The 26784-nt window shown below is 40.7% G+C and overlaps 1 protein-coding gene across 45 annotated transcripts in view; it reads left to right on the plus strand.

The window, feature by feature from the left end:
• The window catches only part of LOC149868954 (uncharacterized), a 220837-nt gene that overhangs the window by 42572 nt on the left and 151481 nt on the right, over positions 1-26784 (plus strand). For 9 of the 45 annotated variants that reach the window (XM_090039444.1, XM_090039450.1, XM_090039457.1 and 6 more), the window contains one exon: positions 7811-7857. The exons of 23 other annotated variants lie outside the window; for them this stretch is intronic. The gene's annotated coding sequence lies outside the window, so the exon portion shown is untranslated. Of the gene's footprint in view, positions 1-2611; positions 2704-7810; positions 7858-10401; positions 10535-26784 lie in introns of all 45 variants that reach the window. 13 more of the 45 variants (XM_090039434.1, XM_090039433.1, XM_090039443.1 and 10 more) reach the window with 4 other exon arrangements.

Below are 26784 nucleotides of genomic sequence, written 5' to 3' on the forward strand. Positions count from 1 at the left end.
GTTATTCTTTTGCTACGTCTCTGACTTGTATCCCTCCCCATGCCTATCTTCTCTACCTTGTTGTACATGCTTGAGAGGGATTGGGCAGGTTTCTTGCTCCCTTTACTCGGTTGACTAAGGGAGGCTGCTTTCTATGCTTCAGGCTATAAGAGGCACCCAGATATATCCTGCAGGCGTTAAGCAACCCCTAGGTCTACAGGGTCACCCTGTATCCTGGGTGGCACAGGGTCCAGACAAAGACTTGAGTCTGGGTGGTAGTAGCGATACCACAGGTTTGTGGGTGTACTCCAGGAAGGTGGTCGGCCAGATGTAGGCACCCCAGGGGAGGCACTGGAGGCTTAGTTTTTGGGTTGGATGCAGTGAGGCAGGTGGCTTGGTGCAGAAGTACCCGCTACCGGCCTGCCAGAGGGCCATGGGCCAGAGGTTGAACACATCTGCTTTAAGATGTTTCATGCTTCCATCAGTGTTGAAGAGAGGATATAAATGGGGATTTGACTTTTAAGATCTTAATCTGGCCCCAAGCACCTTTGATCATTGCCCATTTAATTAGTGATTTATCTGCATAAAGGCTTATAATGAATTATGATAATTTTTGGTTCATATGTGGTGTCTTTTCTCCTTTCTGCCCCCACTCCCCTCCATGACGATCGTGCCTTCAGAGCCTCTTCTGTCTGTAGGAAGACACAAAAAATAACAACTTCAAATAGTAATTTAAGTTGTTCTATTCAGGAGCCTAAAAAGATTAAACATACTTTGTATATAAAAAGTGTCTGTGATGTTGTGGATACAGTACCTGGAGACACAAACTTGCTTAATATTCACTGTTGCTTACAAATATACCTAGTGGGTAGTGCAAAACATTTGTTAGTATATTTTATGTGAGTACATTATTTCTCATGCTAGCACAATTAGACAGTTGACAAATAATACTCTACAGTATTATAAAACTGTATTACTGTGTAGAAAGACATTAAGGTTAGTCAGTAATACTTTGCAATGGTGATCACATTAATGACTACCTCTTTTTTTAATCTTAAGAATGAGACTTAGACGTACTGCTTATCCCTGGAATACCCAGTCACAGAGACTCAATTTTATTTCTCCATCTTTGGTGATTCAGGAATTTTTAGGTCTGCATTAACTATGGCTTAACCTGTTCCTGAGCAATCTGTTCTAGTTGATAATATTTCATGTTTCATATGACAACTTAGTGCCTTTCTAAAACAGTTTTGACCCCCTCCTATACATTTAAAATATATTTTTAAGCATGAATATGTATGCTTCATTTTATTTGCCTAGAACTTGGTGTGGGGTTCCTACCTTATTTGTTCTTCAGCTTGATGTTTGCTTTTGCAGATCTGATACTTTGCATGCAAAGCTAAAATAAGCTCTGCTTATTGTAAACAGTCTTTTATGGTGGTGGATGATGATCACACTCTGCCTGATGCCCCATAACTGTTTTCAGGGAAAGTGGTATGAAGTAATGTCATCCCACATTCTAAGAGATTCAGCATGTGTGCATTAAGCTAAGTTTCTAAGTAAATGGAGAGAAGGACTGTCATGGTATGTCCATTTTGTAAGTTTAACTTGATTGTCCCTTTTGCTTTCCCTGGGATTTCATTGCCAAATACTTTTCGCATTATTGCTATATTAAATTTTTGCCGAAAATGAATCGCGAATGATTCATTCTCGCAGAAAGTGACTTCAGAAAATATTGAGACCAGTTCTAATGCAGTGAATGTGTAACCAATTAGCATTCACTTAGTGACTGTAATACATTTTGCCTTCTGTAAAGCTGTTCTAAAATCCATGCTATTAATTTGTTAAATCAGGCTGGCTCATATTGACAGTGTAGAGAAGAGGCCATTTCACTAAGTGGCTTCACATTTAGCAGAAGAGGCAGAAATAAATTTTTAAAAAGATGATCAACAGGAAGTGCACAATTGAGGGAGGCATGAAACACGTACTTACAAAACTGAGAAAAATAAGACTAAATTAAAAACCTGAACAATTGCCAATAAAGATGATGTTTATGACCAAGAAGGCCAAAATATTTTCCTCCCAAATGCATGAAATTATATCGTTCTTCTAACTGCTCATCCTCATGGTGCTGTTAATGAGATTGTAAAACAAAATGATGCTATTTAGCCAACTGTTTCTGTTGCATTTTTTTACTTTATGATATTAATTCACTCCCTAAATCCTTTCACTTATGTGAACATTTTAGTTCTTAAGAAAAGTTCTCCCTGATCAAACAAAACCTTAGATTTTTCTCTTTAACCACTAAATAGCATGGGGTTTTCCTTTTGTGCATTAGGATCTGTTATTTTTAAAAAGGCTTCTTTAAGGTAGTAAAACATTTGTTTGAAAGCGTTTTTAGTTGCTTATTTTTTAAGTTAACCTTTTATTTAAAGAATAATTATTCATATTTGTAAATGTTATACACAAATTAGAGCACTTTTGGTGATGAGAATTTATCTTACTATGTATTGCACCCTGAAAAGTCCATTATGTATCAATTGCCCATTATGGTTCTCACTGTAAATGGCAAAAGCTTGTTTTCCATCACAGTTTCAGTGATTATCCTGAAATCTTTGTTTCCTTGTTTAAGGAAGGGGAAGAAAGCAACAGGGATGCATTCATGTGCTGCCAAGAGAGTCATTATGGACCCTGATTCTTACGCACACTTTTAATTTTACTACAGTGAGTAGTCCTCTTAATTTCTTTAGAAATATCCATAACAATAAATGTAAGCACTTGCCTAAGACTTCCTACACTTCCCCATCCCCACTCCCAAGGATTAATACAGGGCAAACAGGGCATTGAACATTATTTGTAATACCATGGAACCTTTAAGTTCTGAGTATATTAGACTTGTGCTGGTGGGTGGGTCCAGGATTGTGGCAAGAGGGGTGTGGCCACAGACCCCACCCTCCACCCCATACTGAGATCATGGACATTGAGTTTTCTGAGATCACTGCAATGTCAGCACAGCTCCTGCTCGAGCTCTGAGCTCATCAGCTGGTCACTATGGCCTGTGGTTGGAACTTCTGCCTTTACTTGGTTCTGGAGATCAGGTGACGAGTGCCACTGCTATTCTCTTTCTTCTGCCCCCCACGTCCCCAGCTGAATTCATTAGCTGGGCAAAGAGGGGATGAGTGGTGGTGGTGGTACTTGGCCCTGGGCTCCAGAGCTGCATGAAAACAGGGGCTGGGCTCTGGAAAAACAAAATCTAAGGTTTTGTTTGACCAGGGAGGACTTTTCTTAAGAACTAAAATGTTCACATAAGTGGAAGGATTTAGGGGGTGAATTAATATCATAAAGTAAAAAGGCTCTGGGCTCCAGAGCTGCATGAAAACGGGCTGAGCCCTCTGCTGTTCTTCTGCTCTTTTTCCTGTGCCACTGAACAATTCAGCAGTGGGTGGTGAAAGGAAGAGAGGGTGAATGGTGGCAGCCCTGGATCTCTGGAGCTGTGAAAGCAGTGGTTTCGGGCAGACCTCACGTTGATCAGCTGGTTGAACTTGGAGCTCATGGTACTCACATGAGGCTCTTCAGCAGGAGCTGTTCTGGTATGCTGGTGATCTCAGAGAGCCCACTGTATGTGCTGCACAGTCAAGTGTGGTGGAAGGTGTGATTTGTGCTACTGCAACCCTTCTCCCCCCATCCACTCCTCATGCTTGGTGCAATACACATACACAAGAAAAAGACTGCTCCTGTCCCAAAGACCTTACAATCTAAGTGTTGCTGGTGTGCACAGTGTCATTTCAACTTGGCACAGAAGCAGTTTACTGTAAGTGTTGGCCTGGGTGCTCCTTGAACAGTCCAGTGTTACTGTGTAGGTCCTTGATTACATTTGTTTCCTAGGTTGGTCTGCTGCTCTGATTCCATTTGGTTCTTGGCTTCTTCCTTCAGACATCTTTCATAGATGTAAATGTGGATAGTTACAGCCTGAATATGGTGGTCAGACAACCTTTTCCAAAACAAAGTATTGTTTTTCACAGAGGGAGCAAAGCATAAGACAAAAACATTTTTAAAAAAGTCTGCACATATCGTTTTCTTGTTACTCAAAATGGCAATTGCTCAAATCATGAGCAAGACTTTATGAAGGGGGATAAGGTAAGGTGCTGCGTTTATTGATTACATGAATTAGATATAGAGGTTTGGACACACCATTCATACAAACACATGCAAATCATCATACACATCATTACACACGGGCATACACATACACAAAACATCCATTTCATCCACTCATACACCAGATATCGTTACCAGTAATAATTGCTCAGTATCAGCCCAGGGTCGCCAACTTGGCCTTATTGAGTAGATGATGATGATTTGAAGATAGCAGATTTGAAGATAACAGCTGTAGTGGGGTGAACAGATGCATCTGTGGTCTGGTGAAGCAACAGTAGAAAAAGAGACTCCCCTAATTTGGCATTGTCAAAGTGTTCTTTTATAGGGATTGCCATCCTTTGTTTCAGTGCTTTGGGCTTTTTCCATACCCAGCTTCTGTTTTTGTGGTTGTTCTTCTTTTGTCTTCAGTTTATTTATCTTAGCCTTGGAGTGTTCTTGTTGTCTGTCTGGCAGGATGGGTGCATTGTTTTTCCTTGTTATCTTCTTTGTGCCCTAGGCCTCAAAGGGATTCTTCAGCCATTTATTAATTAGTTTACTGACTGGTAACTTACATTTGGCGCCTTGTTGCTTACATAAACAGTTATCATCTTCTTCCATCTCTATGCCATTCTCTCACCATTCACCCTTTTATACACACTCGTAGATAAACACGGCTACCAAGTACACCCCGATGCAGAGTTTATTCACTTATGTCAGGCAGAAGGATACAAAATGGAATTTTCAAGTTGCTTACAGGATAAGACTAACCTGGTTATATTTCACTATTATTATACTCTATGTTAACATCACCTACATTAGTTCAGTTCATGCTACAATCTTACCAACGGCTATCGGTTTCCTGATGACAACCTAACTAGGCCTAGCTTCCTTAGGCACTATAATAGGTCCTGTATCAGGCTGATTTCTTGAACATTGTTCCAAAAACCTCACTTTCTGCTGACAGTGTCCTTTTTTAGACTGCAGTAGGGGTTTTTTTTGGCTCTTATTTCCAGGATTTTTCTAGTTGGGGCATCATCTCTTAAGAACCCTGAAGTGTTTGCTATGGTCTGGCTTAGTTTGACCTATTCTTTTTCCCTTCTTGCTTGTTTTCCTTAGTCTCCCTAACATTGTACTAAACATTCCAAAAACCAGGCTAACATATAATATTAATAAATGGTCTGCAATCATTTCAACATGCTATACAGCCAAATGCTGAAAATGTTCTGATTCTCCATAATATTTAATTAAAAACACAGAAATGTTCCACAATTTTTAAAAAACTGAAAACATTTTAAAATTTTAATACAACTGAAAAATACTTTTTTGCTACCTAGGTCAAATAACAATAACCTGTTGCAGGTATACTTATAAAAAAGGCTGGGAAGTAACTTTTAAAAACACACAGAGTTTGTAGAGATGGGGCAGTGGGCCTGTCAGGCATTTGTCTTGGTTTGTAATGTTGACTTTGGGGCTCTTTGGACTTCCTGGGTTGCTTCTCTCTTGTGTAGCTCCACTGGGATTGCTCTGAAGCATCTCTGCTGAATGCTGATAATTCTTGATGTTTTGTAGCTGAGAAAGTAGGCTGTTGCCTACAAAAACTTAGAGGAATTAAGCTTCTAGGCCAGGTACAAACCTTGCACTTCTATTAATAGAAGTGATTGGAAATTGGTCTATACCCATAACAGAACAGAAGTTCAGCACACAAAACCAGTCTACATCCATTACAACAGAAATTCAGCACACACAGGCTGTTTTAAAAATGGTGGAACCCAATCTAAGATTTGCTCCTCCCACCAAAGGGTGAATGTGTGTTGTGTTTGCTACCGATATAAACTGCGTAACTTAGAGCAATTTCCCTCAGGCTTTTTTAATGTCTGTACCTAGCCCTAAGTAAGGTACCTGCTTTTCCTCCTGCCTGAGCTATTGTAGAAAGGGAAGTTTATGAAACTGACATAGTAGAAAGACTGACTCTGATATCACTTGTTGCAATTAGTCTGGTGAACTGACAGACTCATGGGTAGGTGGTTGTTCGGAGGGCAAGGATCTTGTCATTTAGTTTGTTCTTTGCTCCTGGCTTAAGATTTTAAAAGTAGTTGTTTTTTCAGTAAAACACTGCATACTTGACATTGAGTTTGGTAAGCTAAATGACGTACAATATCCAAGTGTTGTATTTGAAATTCTGTTATATGCTGAAAATACTTAACTTTTCATTCTTTTAAGAGAATTAAGAAAGTTTTCTCCGTGGGGGAGGAGGGCATGAGAAAAAGATCTCCATGCTGTATGAAGTCAAGGATGGATTCCTCTGCGCCATGCAGGGGACAAAGTTTTCCATCTTGCGAAGGATAATAAATTGCATGTCATGGAAAGTATTTCTTTTTTTATTTAAAAATGTATTTAGAGGGAACTGGGGGGAAAAAGTGGAATGTATGACATGTTTTACCAAAAATTAGTATCTGCTTTTTGTACCATTTAAGTATTTTTTGTATTCTAATTTGTTTTAAATAATCTAAGACTAAAAATACATGTAATTTGAAAGCTTGTGGTAAATGGTGGGGTTTTTTTTATTCTTAGTGAAAGAAGAATAATTTCAGTTATGGCAAAACAGCAATTATTTTTTCCATGAGACACATCTAGATTTTAACTACAGTTTTCTATTTTAGTAAGTAAATTGGGACATTGGTGTTGCACATGGATCAGGAGAAATAGCCTGGGGCAGAGGTATCAAACTCACCAGGCCACACAGGCTGGATGAGTTGTATGGGGCTGCTCTGCAGGCTGGTTTGTGTCCATAGACCAGCCCACAAGCCACGTGCAGCATGTGGGGCCATGTTTGGGGCGGTGAACCAGCACCTAGCCTGATCCAGGGCACCCCGTGTGAAGTATGCAGGTCCATTTTGAGACCAGGGGCAGCATTGTGGGCTGAATTCAGCTAGTGGGCTGTATCTTTGACATGCCTGGCTTAGAGAATGGTGTGCTGTATCAACAGGACAAAACACTGTCACAGAATGTCATAAACAGCTGAGGAGTAAAGTGTAATTAAATGTGACCTTATGATTACCATGTTCTAAACGTATCACATACAATGTATAACCAAGATAACCAAGTTTAATATTCAGACCCCTTTCCTTAAACTTTTCTTAATGATAAGCATGAATAATTTGACAGCAGTAAGCTGCTTGAGTGCTGAGACTAACATCTATCATGCTGATCAGTATCATTTCATTATTTTCTTGTATTATGCCATCTGTTGTTTCTTGTCTTATACTTTAGATTCAATGCTCTTTGGGTTAGGTACTGTCTTTGTTTGTATTTGTACATCACCTAGAACCACAAGTCTTGGTCTGTGACTAGGGCTCTTGCATGCTGTAATGCAAGCAGCCATCTGTCATCATGGTAACTGGGGGAAGTGGGGAGAGAAGGGAGGAGAAAAGGAAAATTGTGCATCCAGTGGTCTTGGGGCATCCAGTTTTGTATATTGCTAAGCTATAGAAAAGGACTAATGATTGACATAAAAAGTGTTACCTTGAGGAGCTGAGGGGTCGACAGATTTATAGGGATTTTGAGTTAAATACAGCACATCTCCTTTTTATTCAGCTCCAGTAGTTGTGAAGTATTAGATGTTAAACTAAAGTCATTATGATACCTCTTTCTTTGCCTGCTACTCACTAGTTTTTTTGTGACTCTATTCTTGTAGTGGTGACTCAGCTGTTGTAACTAGAAACCAGATTTTCCTCTTCTGCTGTAAGTATAGAATCAAAGCTTTTATATAAACTAAAGCACATTATTCCCTGTTTCGAGCATTTTGTGGGAGATCATACTAAAATGTTAGGATTGAAGTGGAACTGTGCAGAAATGAGAAATAAAGACATGAATGACATTAACTGAAGATGCTACATCATTGAGCTGGAAGCACTTCAGTATATTGACACAAAGGCTTTCAGGACCAAGAAAATGACTACATAGATTAAATAAATGGACAGGGTAAAATATTGAGTCCTTAGAGAGGGTTTGCTGGCATCAGTGTGTGTTGTCATCTGTTCTCATGTAATAAGGGGCATTCCTCATGTTGAGTGGGCTTGATGTAACTTCCTGCAGACCCAGAGATGTAGCTCTTCCTCCTAGAGCCAAAGTGTACCATGTCTCCATAGAGGTTTAATTTCTTGCCATCTCTTGCAAGAAGGTTTTGATCTGAATATGGTTATCTGGATGGTAGACATTCTCAGTATTCTGTTAGGTATGGCAGTCCTTTAATATGTTGTCTTATGCCCTGCATATTGATTTGATTTTTTTTTAACTAATCCAAAGTAAATGCCTAAGCAATCACAATCACTTACACATTCTCCATTCTAATCCCACCATATAAATTTGCTTCCTCTTCAGAGTAGCCTACTTTGATGATTAAAATAAGGATAACTAGTGTGCTTATAAACAAGACCCTTGGTGCATCTACACATGCACTTAACTGTGCAGTAGACTAATTTGCTGTAGTGTAAAGCATCACAGTCCACACGTGTGATGCTATTAGACTGCAGCAAACTAATTTTCACCACAGATGGTACTATCTTACAGTGGCAAAAACTAACTGCACCTAAATGCACATGTAAACGCTAACCCAGGCATACCTTGTGCCCAGGCAGCAGGGGCTCGGACTCCTGCCTGCTACCTAGCCACAGAGCTCTGTAGGCTGGGGCACTCTTATGCCCCAGCCATCCCTGCCACCTCCTGGAGCCAAGGGCTGACCTCCTGGGGCTGCTTTGCCCTGGCTCAAACTGCTGTGGTCACAGGCACGGTGTCTGTACATGCGCCTTGGACTGCAGCCAGTGGAGCATCTATGTGTGCCATTTAGGTATCGTGATAAACGTTGGCGCTTTTTGTGTCAGAGTTTATCACATTGCCTTAATGGCTCATGTACATGCACCTCCTATGCTCTTGTGGGAGACCTGAGTCTGGTTTAGAGCAAGGCTTTCTGAAAGCTGAGACACTCCAGTGTGTAGCACATGAAATTCTACAACTGCGTTTAACTTTTTTTTTTTTAATGGGAGATATTCTACATTGGTTTCATACTTCCAAGGTTATCTTCCCATTCATGTGAGTTTACAATGTAAAGGACTAAGTTTTCTGCTAATGTAAATGTGAGGGTCTTGTGGTCTTTCATTAGCAAAATGCTTGGCTTATTTTAAAAGGGAAGTTTTCAGAATGCTGTTTTGTACAATTACAATTAGGATACTATTAGCAAATGCTGTGCAGGCTCTGTTTAATTAAGAACCTTAATGATTTGACTATCATATTTTATTTTGGTCTGTCGTATTTTGTCTTTGCGTGTGTTCAGTACAGGAGATGATGATGTGGGTTTTTTTTGTTTGTGTAACCCCTCTTGCTGGGGGGTGTGGGTGCATGGCTGTGGTGACTCAGTTTCCCCAAGAGTATCTTAGTTTTAATAAGAGGCTCAAGACGCACCATGATGGGGTCAAGGAACCTTTCAGAAAATGTCAGCTCTTGGTTTTCAATTCTTCTGTTGCAAAGAGCTCAGAAAGACCCCAACAGGTCAGTCTATTTTTAACACTTTGGATTCCTGTTTGAAATCTCTGGGTTTATCTTGTGAATCATGTTTGCACACCTAATAGTGCTAACACTGTGTGACACCCCCCCCCCGCCCTCGGCACCCCGAAAAGATCTCAAGGTATCCTTGGATGCTGGTTGAGAAGCACAGTCCTAGTCAATATTGTCCCCTTTCTAAATCAGTGAAAGCATTTTGCTTGCTTAAAAAAAAAATCTGAAAGTCAGTACGTAGTAATTCCAGGTGGTTGTTAGTATTTTTCAAAAATATATTGAAATCAACTAAGGAAATGTTCAAGTTTACCCCTAGAAGGTTAGGTGGCTGTCTTTCAGTCCATCTTGGACTGAGAACTTGTGGCAAAATTCAGCCCAGAAGGGATCACTGTTATGGTGCTGTAAATTCCTGAAAGCAGTATTTTTGTTTTTGGTTCTTGGTTTCTTTTTGTTTTTTTTAATGGAAATACTGATGCAATAACAGCCTTAACACCACAAATGCCATGTTGTGTTTTGAGTTTTGGGCACTCCTTCTAAATAAAGGGACTTTCAAGCTTTACTTTCTGCAACATGTCATTTCCTACAGCATATTTTTAAAGGGATTTAATAATGAATACAGCTCTGTTTGTCTCAACTCAAAAGGAGTACAGTATTCCCATTCTAAATAGAGTTATGTCATAAGTGTTCAGATTTCCCATTTCTCAGCTAATTTAATGAAGCTTTGTTTTCATCTAGGAGCAAAAGAGGCAATTTCACTGGAGTTTGGGAATAAAGCTTCTACTTATGGTACCCCCATATTTTGAAGAAGAAAAAAGAGAGGTCTAAGTGAAAACTCAGAGGGTCTCAACAAATATATTGCCTTAGAATGGTAAGGCTTACCTTCAGCTCTTGATCCTCAAGACTGGTTCGTGACTGTTGACTTAAAGCCTTCCACCCAACAGCACACAGAAGTACCTAGTGACTGGGTCTCACTGTGAATCTAACCAACATACAATGTTTAGGTTCTTCACAACACTGAATAGTCCACAGATGACTGGCAGTGATGGTGATGCGTTTTAGAAGGCAGAGAATCCAAGTCTATCAGGCTAATCAGGGCTGGATTATGACATGCTGGGGCCCTAAAATATGTCAATCTTAAGAGGCCCCAAAACCCTGGCACTTCCCCTGCCACTTTGGGACTAGCTGCCGCGCTCCCGCGCCAGCCTCTAAGTGGCAGGGGAAACTTGCACGCGGCTGCTGTCACCTCCATTAAACACCCTCTGCTGCTGCTCTACATGCAGTTGGTGCTCCAGAACCAGCTGCTGCTACCCTCCCCAGCTCTGCAACTGGCTGCAGTGCCGGTTTAAAAAAAACGGCTTTTTCAAATTTTCAGCATGCATTTGCTTCTGAGCACTCTGGATTTGTGAGGTTTTACTGTATTTTTTCCCATATTTAGAGGCCCCTAAATGTGAGGTCCTAAGATGCAACTAACTTAGCTTGTGCCTAAATCCAGCACTGAGTCCTGTGGTGGACCTCAATGGCTAGCTGTTCAAAGACAAGCACCAACAGGAAGCGGAAACAGTTGTTGTCATTTCCCTGTTCTTTCAACAAGAATTGCTTGGGAACTGGTGTATTATTGCTCATATTTGCAGATGATTGAGTTATCAGAAGCTGGTGCTGCAGGCTGCAAATGTGGGAAGTTTACCAAATCCCGTAATTCCCTTTTCCTGACTTCTGGTCCTTCTGTATAGCAATTCTATCTCCTCTGCCTGTAATTGGAGTTAAGCACAGCAGGAGAGACAAGTGATCTGTAGACTGTTTCTGAGGAAGTCTCTGCTTGAGGAGCAAAAAGTATAGTGTGCAGTGGCTGCACATTAAGAGAGAGACAAGGAGGGAGGGTTCATTTGGTTTGGGCTTACTGAAGACTACCCAATATCATTGCAGACATCCTTCAAGTTCTCAGCAACCAGCATTTTGAGCTGATGGAAGGTTGTACCTGTCCTATCTTTTATGCCCTTGAATGAGAGGGCACAGGGCGTATACACGGCTCTGTTGTTTAAGAAAACAAAACAAAATGTCTAGTTTTACAGGCTTGGAGTACTGCTGTGGCTGTTATAGTTTCATAGTTTCTAGGGTCGGAAGGGACCTGAGCAGATCATCTAGTCCAACCCCCTGCCATGGCAGGAAAGAATACTGGGGCCAAATGACCCCAGCAAGATGTTCATCTAACCTCCTCTTACACACCCCCAGGGTAGGAGCCTGCACCACTTCTCTTGGAAGCTGGTTCAGGAAATATGCAAGAAGCAATTTTTTTCATTGATGTTTTTTACTGGTTATAATAGCTCAATATCTCCAAACTATATTGTTGGTCCTAGAAAACATGCCCCCAGAAAAAGCTGTACTTCAGGCCTTACACATGTGCACATCTACAGTGGGATTCACATTTACTAAAACTCAGAGAACCACTTTTACTATAGGGTAAGTACTTCCATCTCGGAGTCCAAAGATTTCCCTTTAACTGCTTTAAAAACATCAGGTTTATGCAACTCTGAAGTAGTTAAAATGTCTCCTAGAAAAATATTAGCACGTGAAGTGTATGCCGTCTTAAGCACTACTGAACAGTGTGTAGAGTTCAATGTGTGGGGCATAGGGTGTTATTTACTGTATATCTTTATGTTGATGAACACTTGCTTTCAGTTGCTTGTTTATTCTCTCTATGTCTTTTGAATTCAAATTTGAACTTTTGTTTGTGAGGCTGCAGTTGAAAGCCTCTAATTTTAACAGATAATAGTGAAAGTGATTAGAAGACAATTGCAGCTTTGGAGCAGAAAATGCTCATTGGGATTGTTTAATTCATGATGTAGTCCTGTTGTAATTTTTGTGTATATATTAATTTACTTTTGTTTCAGACTGTCTTATTCTTTTTAACAAGCATTGGAAGAGGAAAAAATGCTAAGATGTGGTATTCACCTAGTGAGTTGTACTCTGACTTCTTTACATAAAAATAAATCTATCAAGTTCTGAAACCATCATTTTGGAGTTTTATTTTTCTTTCATAAAGCAGAAAAATACTTGCCAAAGTAAGTATCTTTTTCCAGTTTGATGAAAGGCTCAGTAGTCTCCTGTGATCTTAAGGCTTGGAGGTAAATAAGCTTTCCTGTCAGAGGCTGCCATCTTTGTAGACAGCTTTGGTGAAAATAACTTCATAATGGAATTTTTATAATTTTTTTAAAATTGAGCTGTAGCTGCCTTGCTCATGCTGGAAAAAATGTGAAATGCCTTTTTTTAACAGAAGGCCAAACATGAGCTCAAGTGGATCTGTATATTGTACAAAAATGGATTTATTTTTGTTTTGCTTGTGAATGGCTGCAAACAATATGGCTTTGACATGCTGCAGGATACTGTCACAGTGTTAAAAGGGGAAGGTGTAGTGTGTGTTCATTAGCTAATGATTAAACATGGGTAGCTTTTATTTTGTAGGGTTTTTTTTTCCTGTTACACCCTCTAAAATTCTAGAGAACAGTTCTCAACTTTTTAAACCCTTGTCTTTCTGTTTTGTGAAGAAACTGCATCTAAGATTCTATAACCTTTTCACTGTCATGCCCCATCACGCTTGCAGAGCTCAAAGGATATAGTTAGCTATGTTTCTGGGCAGCTGCTAAAAAGGAGTACGAGGAGCAGAGATTTGGTGAATGGATTAATTGAGCCTGTTGCTCAAGTCCAAGCCAGTGTGATGATGGATGCTTCTGATTTCAAGCTCTAAAAAGCTATTTAAATAGAAAACTTTTTCTTTTCAGTTTTGAGCTCCGAGGACCTCCAGCTTATTCGCACAGATCTTCTAGAATGGGAAAATGTAAACTGTAATGGTTTTGAAGTCTCTGAGGAATGGCCTGTGTAGAACATTGCAGAATGTGCTTTAATATTATGGCAAAATACTCAAAAACACTTCTTCTCATTCATGAAACAGAGCAAAGTTTCTGTCAAAACGAATTTCATCTGAGGCTATAGTGACAATATAGACAACTCAGTAATGATTACTACTTGGGGGGTAGTGTGTGTGTGGGGGGGGGTCACTTTTTTCCACCCTGGATGTAATAGAAGATGGTCAGAAATAAAAATTTTATCCTGACATTTGTGTTTAGTGCACTAGTTAAAGATAACTTTATCTGTAGAATCCGCAAACACTTTCTCTTTCGTGTCCTGTATATCTTTTATGGAATAGTGTTGAGAGAGGATGAAAAAATTATCTTGGGAGCTTAAAGTTCACGTTCTGTCTTCAGAGAGCAATTTAATTTCTTAATAGCAAAAAATCAAGTATGTGGCATTTAATTAATTTTTATAAGGGTATATTATTGCTCTGTAAATCATTTTATTGGTTATTATTTAAAGTGAAGGTCTGATAGAACTTGAGATTGGAATATACCAGTTAGGTGCTATGCAGGGTTTTCCCATTTTAAAGTTAACCAGATGAAGTAAACACTACCTGCTCATGGATATTAACTTTATCTTATGAAACATTTGATTTGGAAAATGTATTGGTTCTTGGGTGTCACCTCAAAATACAGGTGCTAACAGTGTCTAATTAGGGGAATTGTGTATACCTGTTCTCTAGCTGTGGTAATAGATTCCTGGAATCTGAATATTAAATACTGTAAATCATATTTGTATAAAGACGTCTAAAGTGAAGTCAGCACTTCAACTATCCTAGGCTTTGGAGTTTTGCTTACTGTTTCCTATTTTCTTTTCTTGCTGTAACTCCTTATTTTGTGTTATTGTGAGGAGGGCAACGTTTAGTTTATTAGTTGCCAGTGATAGTGGCTCCAGGGGGGTTCAACTCTCTGTAAGAATCATGATTGGAGAGCCTTTTTTTTTTTTTTTTATAAAGACTCAAGCCTGCTGAGATCTGTGAAGATTAACACCAAGCCTAGAATTAATCTGGGAACTAGAAGGATATATGGGGCATCTGTGTGATGTATTCTTTGTGGGCTCTCTCTAACTGGGTGGATTACTGCTCTATGTTGGAATGTCTGTAATATCCAGTCAGCCCCAGACGCACTGATTTGTAATAGTTCAAATAGCATCTGTTACCGTGGTCAGAGCCCCATCCAAAGCATAGCTTCATGGCAGCCTATTTTCTCATTAGTCTTATTGGTAGTATCAGGAATTGTAATGAGTCCATCAGGATGCCAAGCCTTCGTGTTACCTTTATGAACACAGATAAGTAATTTGGATGGAGAAAGGAGTTGAACACCAGACTGAGTCCTCCAGAATGTTTCATCCTTTCCTGCTGGTATCATTTCAGTTATGTTGGGGACATAAAGATGAGACATCAAGTGAGCTCACCATGATATTTATCCAAGAATCTGGAGGACAGGAGGTAGAGTAGCAAAGTCCACCTTTCTGATCAGTCTCTGGCTTACAGATACCTAGTAAATTATTCAAGCCCTGACATTCACTTTTTGGGACTGTAGGTTGATGAATATATTTGTGACTGTGATGTGATTCCTAGTAGCTAGGTCTAATGGCTAAAGCCAAAGGTGTTAGCAGGTAGGCAGAAGCCAGGCAGAGGTCAGGGGTTGAAGATCATTACAGGGTACCAACTCAAAGGACAGGTGTGAGAGGAAGCTCCAAGATACCAGGTCAGGTGCCAAAGGTCTGTAACTAGGACATCAAGTCAGTGGCAGAAGCCAGGAAGTGAAAACCAGGAAACAAGATGGAGTTAGAAAGTTATGGTCAGGAACTGTAGTCAGAGCTAGGAAGTAAGGCAGGGTCAAGATCTGAGAAGTAGGAAACTGGGACCAAGTAGCAAGGGTAGAAAGCCATAAGCAAGGAAAAGGGATGGAGAAATGAGGTGTTTCATACTGCCTGGAAGCTCAGTGTCTTGTGTTGCAGAAATCAACTGTTACTTCAGTTGCTCAAGGCCAGTGGACTGGGTTAGCAGGAGTTGTCTTGAGTTTGACTGGGTCCATAATCTTGTCAAAGTGTGGATCAGGGTAGGTCAGGTTTTTTAATGGGACTTGAAAGGAAAGGGTGGCAAGTTCTGGTGGCAAGGCCTGCAGAAGCTGAAACTTCATTTTAATAAAAACTATATAACTACAGCTCAACAGTTGTATGGGAATTGCTTATTGGAACCCATTGTTGGAGGATGGCGGGAAGGAACTAGAAGCATTTCCTGCAGTCAGAAAAGTATTTCCTGTGTCAGTAGTCTTTTCTCAAGAGCATTTCTGAAGGCTGGATTTTGATAGAATTTCCACTTATCCTTACAGCACAGAAATTTTGTAATATTTTCATCTTAAGCACTTTCTTAAAATAAAGGGGCATGTATCTGTTGGCCCTATTTAATCTTACTGGTTGAATTTGCTCAAGAAGTTTTCATGATGTGTATCATATTAATTATTGAGGTAGGCTGGGAAAAATACATTCTATCTGCTTGAAACCTTAGCGTTTGAGGCCACAGAATTTAAGCTGCTTATGTTTTGTGAACAGCTAAATAACAGGCTCTTAATACTGATAATACAGGTGGGTAATACGAGTTTAAGTATTGATTATGAGTTCTACGTTATGTACGTACAAGGGAAATGCTTCCTTCTCCCTTGCATGATGGGTCTTTCTGAGATTTGTTTAGCAAAAACAGTACTTATTGGCTTTGTAATAACAAATTCAGTGGTTACAAATTCTTCTGTTTTTGACAGCAGCACAATAAAAATCCTGCAAATTTAGAATATCCATGTAGGATCTCATCTATAACATGCAAGATGGTTTCAGATCCCAAATTCTTAATGATTGCTACCATGAAACTTGGGAATGACAGGCCCATTATTTTACTCAACAGTTATAGCAGTGTCAGTCTGTTTCCAGGTAGCAAACCTATTGATAACTAACATGTCTGGGCAGACCTCCAAGTATTATTATATTTCAAGATAAAAACTCCAGTAAGATGGCGTTAAGGTTAAAAGAATTAAGGTTCTTTTATTGAAATCCATATTTTAATTATCTCAAAACTATGTACTACAAACATAAGAAATTTAGAAATGTAGGCGTTTTGAGGTAAAAACAAATGCAAAATTAAGGTACCATACAACCTCCACTTTGTACTGCTGTGCAGTAATCATAAGATCAAGACATTTTAGTGTTTGCTGTCTGAAATTAGATTAACTGATTTTTAAGGACATTAGAGGTCCTTTTCCCTTCCTTCATACTCCTCCAAGGCATCACTACAAGACAGATATTTATTTAAGTGCTTTAAGTGTACAGTAAATACAAATATTAGAAGAATGGCTTCTGCATACATTTTAAACTTCAGGTGTTGTCAAGTGAATGCACGTTGGGTATTTTAAAGATGGAACTTGAAGATTTTTTAAGTTGCAGATGTATTATAGAATTAGGATTTTTATTTATCTGTTACTGATTTGAATTCCTGTATCATCTCTTTGGCTGTATAATTTTTATACGCTATTACAGAAATAAAGGCTAGGAAAAAGTTAAACATATCAAGAGGGTTTTACATTTTTTTTTCTCTTGCATGGAAGAAATAGTATTTCTTTGCTTAATGCGCGGACCAATGTTATTGCACTTCTGTTGGTGTCATATTAACTTTAGGAACTGTAATGTAAATAGGAACATCTATATATAGTGGAACAATTGAAAGCAGCATGTCGGGTCTGTTGATCCTGTTAAGTTTCAGCAGAACCTGCATGTGTACTGACCCCTGTCAATTTCTGAAATCCTTCCAGTTATTGTTAAAATTACGTGAATATCACCAATGGGCTCAGCGTTATCTCATCATTTTTCTCTTGCTCTTGTGATATCAGTGGAACTATTAAGATCTCTTCGTAATGTATGTGTGTCATTGTGTCATCCAAAAAGAGGATGTACAGTAACTGTCTGCACAGAAGCCTTTTCCTTATTTTTTTAATGCTGCTTCTGCTTTGTGGTTTTGGTTTGCTGACCGACACTTCTAGAGTCGCCTTAGTCCAGTGCACTTGACCTAGTTTGCATTTTTTACATTGCTAATAGGGTTAGTGTGTCAGCACTTGAAAATATACCATTGGCATCTTGGGAGATATGCGAGAGACGAGAGCCCCTCCTTTCTTGTAAAACCTTGATGGAAGTTACTAAATTACTTGCATTTCTAAACTAACACTGCTTTAGTTCCCCTCCAGGGAGAACACCAAACAGAAATTCTCAGAGTTGAACATTAGTCAGTGTAATTAGAGGAGAGTGCTCTTAAAAGCAAGATAAGTATAATTCTTTGATATGGGAAGTCTGTAAATTGTCCCCATCTCCCCCCAGACAAAAATGTGGGTGGTCATAAATTAGAAAACAGTTATGTTAGAGGGAGGAAGACTGGACTTGTGGTTAAGGCACTGGATTGGGGTTAGGAGATCTGCTTTCACTTCCTGGCTCAGCCACAGACTTCCTGTGTCTCATTTAATCTCCCTATGCCTCCCTTTCCTGTCTGTAGAATGTGGATGATAATGCTTTGTTTCTCCCATGCTTTATTGGACTTCTCTATGTAGACTGTAAACTCTGAGGTAGGGACTGTATGCTCACATGGGCTAAGCACAGACAGTCAAAGCCAGAGGATGAATAGATTCAATTTTTTCAGGTTAGTCTAAATTGCGTCGATTGAACCGAGAAGCAAGTGAACAGACATTCACTTCTTATTCTGGAAATAGTCACACACCTGCAGTGGCTCAGGCTGGAAGTTGGGGGGCACTAAAGCATGCCTCCCAGCCAAAGGGAAGGGAGGAGAGAAGCCCTCCAAGCTCCCCCTGCCGCACCTCTAGATTGAGCAGAGGATGGCCAGGCCTTAACCTGGGGCCAGTAGGCTGAGACCAGGGGGAGGGGGGGGCTTTTAAACCTGCCTTCCTGGCCCACATGGGACCCTAACCCTGGTCTGCTTGGGGGAGTAGCCCCTATCAGGCTTCTGTCCCCCACTCCCTGTTTTGGGGGGAGGACAGTAACTGCCAGGGTTTTGCCCCTCCCCTCCTTTGAGCAGACAGTGAGGGGCATGGCCACACCCCAGCCAGGGGCTCACAGACCGAGGTGGAGCGGCCCTTCCTGGCTGCATGGGGCTGTATCCAAGGTCTGCCACAGAGGAGGGGGGCAACCCCTGCCAGGCCTTTGCCCCTTGTTTGAGTGGAGAGCAGAGCACATGGCTATGCTCAAGTCGGGGCAGGGGTTTGCTTGGAGGGGGGTGGCAACCCATGCCTGGATTTTCCCCCGCTCCCTACTCAAGTGGAAGGGTGAGTGAGGGGCATGGCCAGATGCTGGCAGGCTTAGGTGGAGGGAGTGATGGGGGTTTAAAACCCTCTTTCCATCCCACCTCAGCCTGCCAACCTGGCCATACTCTCCACTCCTGCTTGAGCAGAGAACAGGGGAAAAGACTGAAGTGCTGTTCCACCCCTCCTAGGCAGACCCCAGCTGGGGTTTAGAGGCAAGTTTCCCCCTCCAACCCCTTCTAAGCTAACTGGAGCAGCTATAGAGTTTTGGCTAAAGAGGAGAGGGGTGGGGCCAACCCTGCTTCACTGGAGCAGACAGCACAGCCCAGGACTGCAAAGCATCCTGGGATGCTGGGGGACTGTGAGTTAACTTGAACTGGGAGTGGGTCTGGGAGAAGTTCCATTAAGTGGTTTGACTTAAATCAGTTGAGTCTGATACCACATCCAACCAGGTTTATCTTAAACTGGTTTTGGTCATTTTGAAAGCCATTTAAGTGTGCTGAACTTCTGTTCTGATACAGGTTTAAACTGGTTTCTGATCACTTAACTCAGTTTATGTGTAACTTCTGTTCCTAGTCAGAGAGCACAAGGCAATGAAGACATGTTTTTCTCTGTGTTGGGCCTGGGACTTCTGTTGCAGCATGTCCCACCTCCTTCTTTACGGACTAAAACCTGGAAATGAGGTGAGGAGTAGTTGGCTATCTGAGAGCAACTCTGAGCATGCACTACTTAAGAACTCCTTAGTTCTCTATTTTTGATGTTCTATTGCACAGAATTTGCATATTCTGGCATGGCTTCAAGGCCTTATTTCCTGGAGTTGGTGTGTGCAGAGTGGAAACACATGGGCAGACCCTACATCATGGGAGTGCTCTGAGAGATTGTATAACTTCATGTTGTGAGACTGCCCTAGTTCATACCAAGATATGCAGCTATTTTGTTCAATTATTTACTTTTACTGTCTTAAGTTTTTTGTATATTTTAAGTATGAATGAGGGGACTAGTTTCTGTTGTAGGTGCCCCCTTTGGCTCCAAGTTAATTGAGAAAGATCATTTGGTCACCCAAAAAACCTTTGACATGTATGTTTAATTTGGCACCCAGCTAGGGAATGGAAGTATTGGTGCTTCTTGCCAAAAGCCTTGAACAAGGTTAACCAAGCTCCCAAGTTTGTGTTCTTCTAATATCCTGTCCTAAATTGTTCTATGGTGTTATTGGGCAGTGTTAAATAACTACTATGTCCCACAACAAAATATTGAGCTTTACTGAGCTTTAGTAATGGCTGAAATACCCCTGGCTTATAAAATGCTTTAGGAATCTTTATGATGGCAGGAATTATGTAAGTGTGAGAGACTGATGTATATTACTTTGTGTAGCTGCCAAAAATGCTGCCATGAGAGTCTTGGGCATAATCCTATAAAAGTTCTAAAGTGTTCCATTTTCCCAATGGGCTCTGCTTCCTTCTGGCATGTCAGTACGTATTTAGATTTTTTTTACTGGGGGTAAGTGACGACACTTTCATCTTAAATCTATCTAGAGTCCTTTTTTCAAAACTTTTTTTTGGACTGATAAACTGCAAGAACTTTGAAGGAGCAACTATGAGTTGTCATGTCTATGGAGAGTTAGGGGTTTCCTACCCCCCAAATTTTTATTGCTGCTATGGGTACATGCTTAGGACCCTTCTACACATTACATTTATGCCACAATTAACATGTTAATTGCATCATAAATGAGAATGGTGCTACACGTGTGTCCAATTTAAGGCATAATAAAATGGCAAACCAGCCATAAACTTGTTCTACATTATTTGGAACGATTTTACAGCTGGCTTATATGGCACCTTGTTGGCCCAGCTGCACATTCAATAAGCTGATTGTTGGCTGGGGCCAGAGATTGTAGTGGGGTTTAGAAGCAGTCCCAGTGTGGTCCCTGCACTTCAGCAAAGCTTTGAACCCTTATATGAAAGGGATAACTAAAAAGAGAAACAGTTTTTCTTCAACCATAAGCTGTTCAGGCCATTTATATATTGAAATCTTGAAAGATGGTGGGTGTTCATTTACTGGGAGTTTTGCATGATGCTACTTTCGGAGACCTGTAAAACCCGAAAGAAGTTGAAAAAATAACTGTAGAGTAGACGGATGTATTAATCTGAAGTCAGGTGGAAGGCAAGGCAGATCGACACCCTCCAGAGTAACTAGTTTAGTTCAGAGGCATAAGTTTTTGTAAGCAATATCTTATTTTCTTCTGATGAAGTAAGCCATTGCTTATGAAAGCATATGCCTTTTTGAATTCGTCTATAAAGTGCCACTGCCCTGCTTTCTGCCTTTGAAGTAGATGCAAGTTATTAGTTGTTCATCTTCTAATTCTCAGCTTTGTTGGCCTCACTTAGGGATAATTCAGGATGATTTTAGAGTATCAGTGTGAGATCATTTTAATGACTGGGTGGTGTCTGCCTTTCAAACTGTCATGGCCAGGAACCATTTGAGTGGGAAAAGGGTGAGTTTATCAGACTGTCAGTTAAATTTTTATCAATTTGGACTCATCTCCTTTCCGTTCTTTTTAGAACCAGTTATTTTAATGCTATTAAAAGTGAAATTCTGATACTGCTTACTACAGACAGGCTGAACAACTTTTTCCAATCCATAGTAATTTAGTTTAATTGTACTTTAATCCTGACAACAGCCTGGCACCTTCCACACCCCAGAAAAGGGGAGAAAGTGATTGTAGGTTAACAGTATCTGACTAAGCAAAGATGCATTAGGGGTATTTCTGTCATGGAAAGCAGTAATTCCATTTTCTCTGATGGCCATAGTTCATATTTTTTAGAAGGTAGCAAGTGTGCATTTCTACCCACATAAGTAAACATTTACTCAAAATGTAACTTGGTTAAGTGATGTAAATAAGTATAACTTAGTTTGTATGATAATTTTAATCAGCTTAGCCTGAGGGAGTAAGACTATACAGTTCTGGTTGTGTATGACCCCTGGCACATTTATAAGCTATATTTTTAGAAGCAGAATAAACTTTTTGACTCTTTCTTAATGAGAATATTGGCTAGTAGGGGAAAATAAAAAGTTGTCAGTAGCATTACTGCTAATTGGGCTCAAAATATATTTTACTTTGAAGAATTCTCAGTCCAGTAGTATGAAAGGTGGAACCTTTAGAAAGAACCCAACACTTTGAAAAAATCCTTTTCATGTTTCCTTCTTTTTAGGTTCATTGATATGTATAGTGCAATTTCATCACAATTTCATTCTCTCATTTACATAGTTTGTTAACTCTGCCACTGTGGGGGTTTGAACATTTGGTCAATGTACCTAAAATCTGCATGCAGGAAAACAAGTAGGAAGTGTCATTAATCTAGGTTTGATCTGGACATACAATTATAAATGAGAGAAAGCCAGTCAATAACTGAGTAATTAACTAAATAAATAGGTAGGCTTTGGTGTTGTAGGAATATTTTTTCACACCAGAAATAGTGATGATGTACCAAATAGAATTTGTCCACAAAGAATGAGCATAGAATGCTGCAGGTAGAGATGACAACTTCTTGGTATTTTTACCTCTTGTAATAAATTCTCAATTTGACTAAGATAGGTGCAAAACCAGAGGTTCCATGATTTTAAAACCTGCTTATTTCTTTAAAACATGTTTTCTCTCACTGAGCTTGAGTTTGAAATGACTTTATCTTCTTATCATACCCTCTCCCATCCTCCCCATCATACCCTGGGAGTCTGTGGCAAGTCACTTTATTGCTTTGTGCCTCAGTTCCTCACCTGCAAAATGGGTTAATAATGCTGGCCAGCCTCCCAGGGGTGATTTGAGAATAAATTGACGAAAGAGGGATGCTCAGATATAGAGGCAGCTTGAGTCAGATAATTATGTAAGACAGATGCATTGTGAATAGATGAGAGGGATGGTTTGGGATAGGGAGCCCTAGAGAAAGATGTAATATTTCAGGAAAGGGACTGTTTGGAGGGAAGTAGGAGTTGGGGTACTGAGGAAAGGAAGGAAGAAACAAATCATTAATTGTATTCTAGCATTTCTTTGGAACTCCCCCCTCTCCCTTCCCCCCCCCCAGGACATTTTTTTTTTTTTTCTTTAACTGCCTGGTATGTCATGGAGGAGGACTCTGCTTTTGTCTCTGGTGCTGTCTCCTTTTCTTTTGTGAGATTGCTGTCCTTTCAGGAGATGAACCTTGAGGCACAGTCTGAAACAGCGTTTCCCAACCTTTTTTGTCCCATGGCACACATACCTTAATAAAAAAGCACCGCAGCACACTGGATGCAGAGTAGGAGGTTGGGGGTAGCGGTGGCACATGGCCAGCTGGACACTGACTGCGGGGGGAGGAGGGGTGTGCATGGCCAGCCGGTTGGGTTGGAGGCATGCCACCTGCCTGCCTGGAGGATCGCTCCCCATCTGTCTGTGTCTGCAGCTGCAGCAGGCGAGGGGGCATAGGTCCAGCCAGGTGGGCGATGTGGCTCCAGCCCAAAATGCCACAGCACACGTGGACATGTCTGATGGAACACCAGCGGGCCACGGTATACGGGTTGTGAAATGCTGGTCTGAAATACAGGCAGTCCTTGGACTTACAACACAATTGGTTCCTGAAAACTATATCTTAAGTCAAAACATTGTAACTTGGAACCGATTTTTCCCATTGGAAGCAATGTTATAAATGGGGGATTTGTTCCTGAACCAAGGCCCCATTCTCTATTTTTTCCAAAAATAACTCAGAATTTTGTACTCGGTCAATTATAGATGAGTAATATAGCTACATTAATGCATTTACATTGTACAGTAAAAGCTGTGTTATCCGGCACTTTACCATCTGGAATGTTCTATTAACCAGCATCTGTTCCACCGTGGCACTTCCAGTTTTGCTGATGTCAGCCGAGTCCCGCTTCTTCCTCATGGACCATGGCCCAGGGCAAAGCAGCCTGCGCAGGGGGCACCCTCCCTGTCTCCCGGCACACTGACGCCAGGGAGTGAAAGCCCTGGCACACTGGACGTGGCAGGAGGAGTGGCATCTTGAACAGGCAAAGATACCTCCGACCTGCTGGAGTTATAAGTATAACTCTCAGGTAACTGGCATATTTGATTAACCAGCACCCCCCCCATTCCCCAGGGATGCTGGAGAACAGAGCTTTTACTGTAAACAGCAATTGTATTGATTTGGAAGGATTTCTTTGATGTGACTTTGCTGGATTTTTTGAAGGGCTCTTGGCTGGAGTCTTCTCAGACGTCTTGGCTGCAGGTTTTTCTGGAGTCTTATCTGCTCTCTTAAAGAAAATGTCCAAGGAAGTTTGGACAGATGTTCTCGAGGGAGATGGGCTATGCAGTGAACTTGTTCGCTGGCATGGCATGGCATCAGATCAAGCATTGTAAATTTGAAACTGATGTCAGAAAGTTGAAACATGGTGTCAATTTATAAACATATTTGCAAAATGCAACTTGAAACAGCGTAAGTTGAGGACTGCCTGTACAGTAAACTAGATGAAGTGATCCATTTGGGGACCTAATGCCAAGGTAACTGCTAAATTTGATTATTTTTATTTAGTTAGTTTTAACGTTAAGGGAGAAAGTTGGGAGAAGCCATATAGTAAAGAGCTGATGAGCTGTAGTGTTTGGAGGAACCACAAACTTAAAAGTAAGGAGACAGTTGGCTAGATAGCCTCCTGGTTTTTCCTGCAGAAATGATGGCTAAATGATAATTTTTTATTTTCCGTAGAATTGAAGAGTTTTTCCCCAAACTGGCAGACCTCCTTACTTTATAAGCTGTATGTGAAATGAGAGGTTTGCAGTGAGAGTCAATATAGGAAGGGGAAATGGATCTCATTTCTGTTTATCAAGCCTTTTTGCATTTTTCAGTTCACTTTCCAGTTAGGGACCAGATGATAGTTTTGACAATAGAACTTTCTAAATATTTCAATCAGTTGCAAGTTTGTTAAAAGTGTGAGGTTCTTCTATGTCTACATGCTTCTGTGGACCACCCTTTTATAGTATAATGACTATATACTAGCCTTCACACCCAGGCTAGCACACATGCACATGTGTGCCTGTTTCCTATTTCTGTGTATAGGAGTGATTCCACATATTACACTCTTACACCATATTTACTATACTTAAGCAAACATAGGTTCCTTTTATGAGCTATCATTTCCTTGTCCCGGCTGTCATGTGTCACGTGGCATATAGGCTGTGGTCTTGCTGTCTCCTTGAGGAAATTTGAAGGACAGGGTTTTGAAACACCTTGAGCAAGTGATTCTTCTAGTGATTAATCCTCTAATACCTTTCTATTTCGAAAGTAAAGCATATCAGACACATGAGGGAATTCATTCACACAGGTTTTTTTGTCGGTTCAAAGGTATGCTGCTAAATTTTTGGAAAATCAAAGATTTCTCACTTAATATGGTTTGTCAAAGTTTAAATATTAGCAGCCCTGGAAAAACTGTAGCTAAAGCTGTATTCTTGTGAATTCAGTTGATATGTTATAATTAACATATACTGCTGCCACTGGCAGGCAGTCGGTTTTATGCTTTCAGAGGGCCAGGAATCAAAGAGGGAAGGTGCAACTGCACCATTGCACCCCCCTGGATTCACTTCTGATTTAGAAACTTTAAATCTTTCAATCTTTAACTAATTATTAGACATTTGTTCTTATAGAGGCCAGTTCAGTAGAGGCACACATTTGTTTAATGCCAGCTGAACACTGGAGCTGCACTGGGATTTTGTCATATAAGCCACACCTATGTTTTTTCACCTATTGCAGAGAATGCACAGGTTGTTGCAGAGCACATTTTAAATCTGATTGTAAACTTTACACAACTGGAGGCAGAAGAAATGAAGATCATCGTAGATACAACTGCTGACATTGCATGACTGATAAGCATGACTGGCAGAGACCACACTAGAAATACTGAAAATTGTTTTGCTGAAACAAAATAATACGCAGAGTTTGCACAAAGTGACCATTGATTTTAGACTATTGTATTTAGTCAAATTCCAGATGAGGTCCCTCCATTCAACATGATTTTGGGGTGGGGGGGGGTTGGAAAACCCCTTTATTGGATTTGAGTATAAGGGGGATTTGAGTATAAGGGGGATGGGGCAGGCAGCTGCTTCAACTCTGTCTCTGGCTTCAATCTGAGCTTGGGGTCAGTCAGCTGCCCCTCACAGCCTTTGTGCCCACCCCCAGTCAGTTATTGACAGATGCAGCTTTGGCTCCATTGCCCTCTCAGAGCATGGAGCACATGGAAGCTCTGGCTGCTGCCTGGCTACACAGCAGTGTCCTGGGGCCAGATCTGCCATTGCCACTGCTGCGTGGCTGGGGCAGGAGCCAGAGCTTCCACATGTTCTATGCCCCAGGAGGGAATGGAGTCATAGCTGTTCCTGATAGTAAGCAGCAGGGAGCAGAGAAAATAGGGCAGAGGCTGTAGGAAGCAGGCATGGGAGTGGAAGTTGTGGGGAGCAGACAGGGGCAGGGCAGAGGCTTTAGTGGCTGTGGGTGGCAAGCGGGGGGACTACAGGCACCACGGGGGGAAGGTGGGGGAAGGATTCAGAGGGGACTAGTGGGGGGATGGGGGCAAGAGGGTCTGCACATGTTCCTTCTGCCTGCCCCATTGTTGCTGCTTTCCCTACTGCAGCAGGCGTGGCAGGATGGGCTGGGGAAAATTTGAGGCGACCCTCCAATAATTAGAGTCTATACATGGAAAATTATAAATGTATATATGTTTCATACATAGAATCTAATTACTGGGGGGTTGTCTTGGATCTGGGTAAATATGGTACTTGTGTTCCTTATTTGTTTGTATTATAGTAAAATTATTCATTGAGAATTACGAATGTTAATCACTTTACTGTATGATTAGATATGATTTGATACACATGAAGAAAATTTATTTGACAAGTATATGTGGA

This window comes from Crocodylus siamensis, chromosome 3 (assembly GCF_052110815.1).
Source record: "Crocodylus siamensis isolate JL-2025a chromosome 3, ASM5211081v1, whole genome shotgun sequence".
Taxonomy (NCBI): domain Eukaryota; kingdom Metazoa; phylum Chordata; order Crocodylia; family Crocodylidae; genus Crocodylus; species Crocodylus siamensis.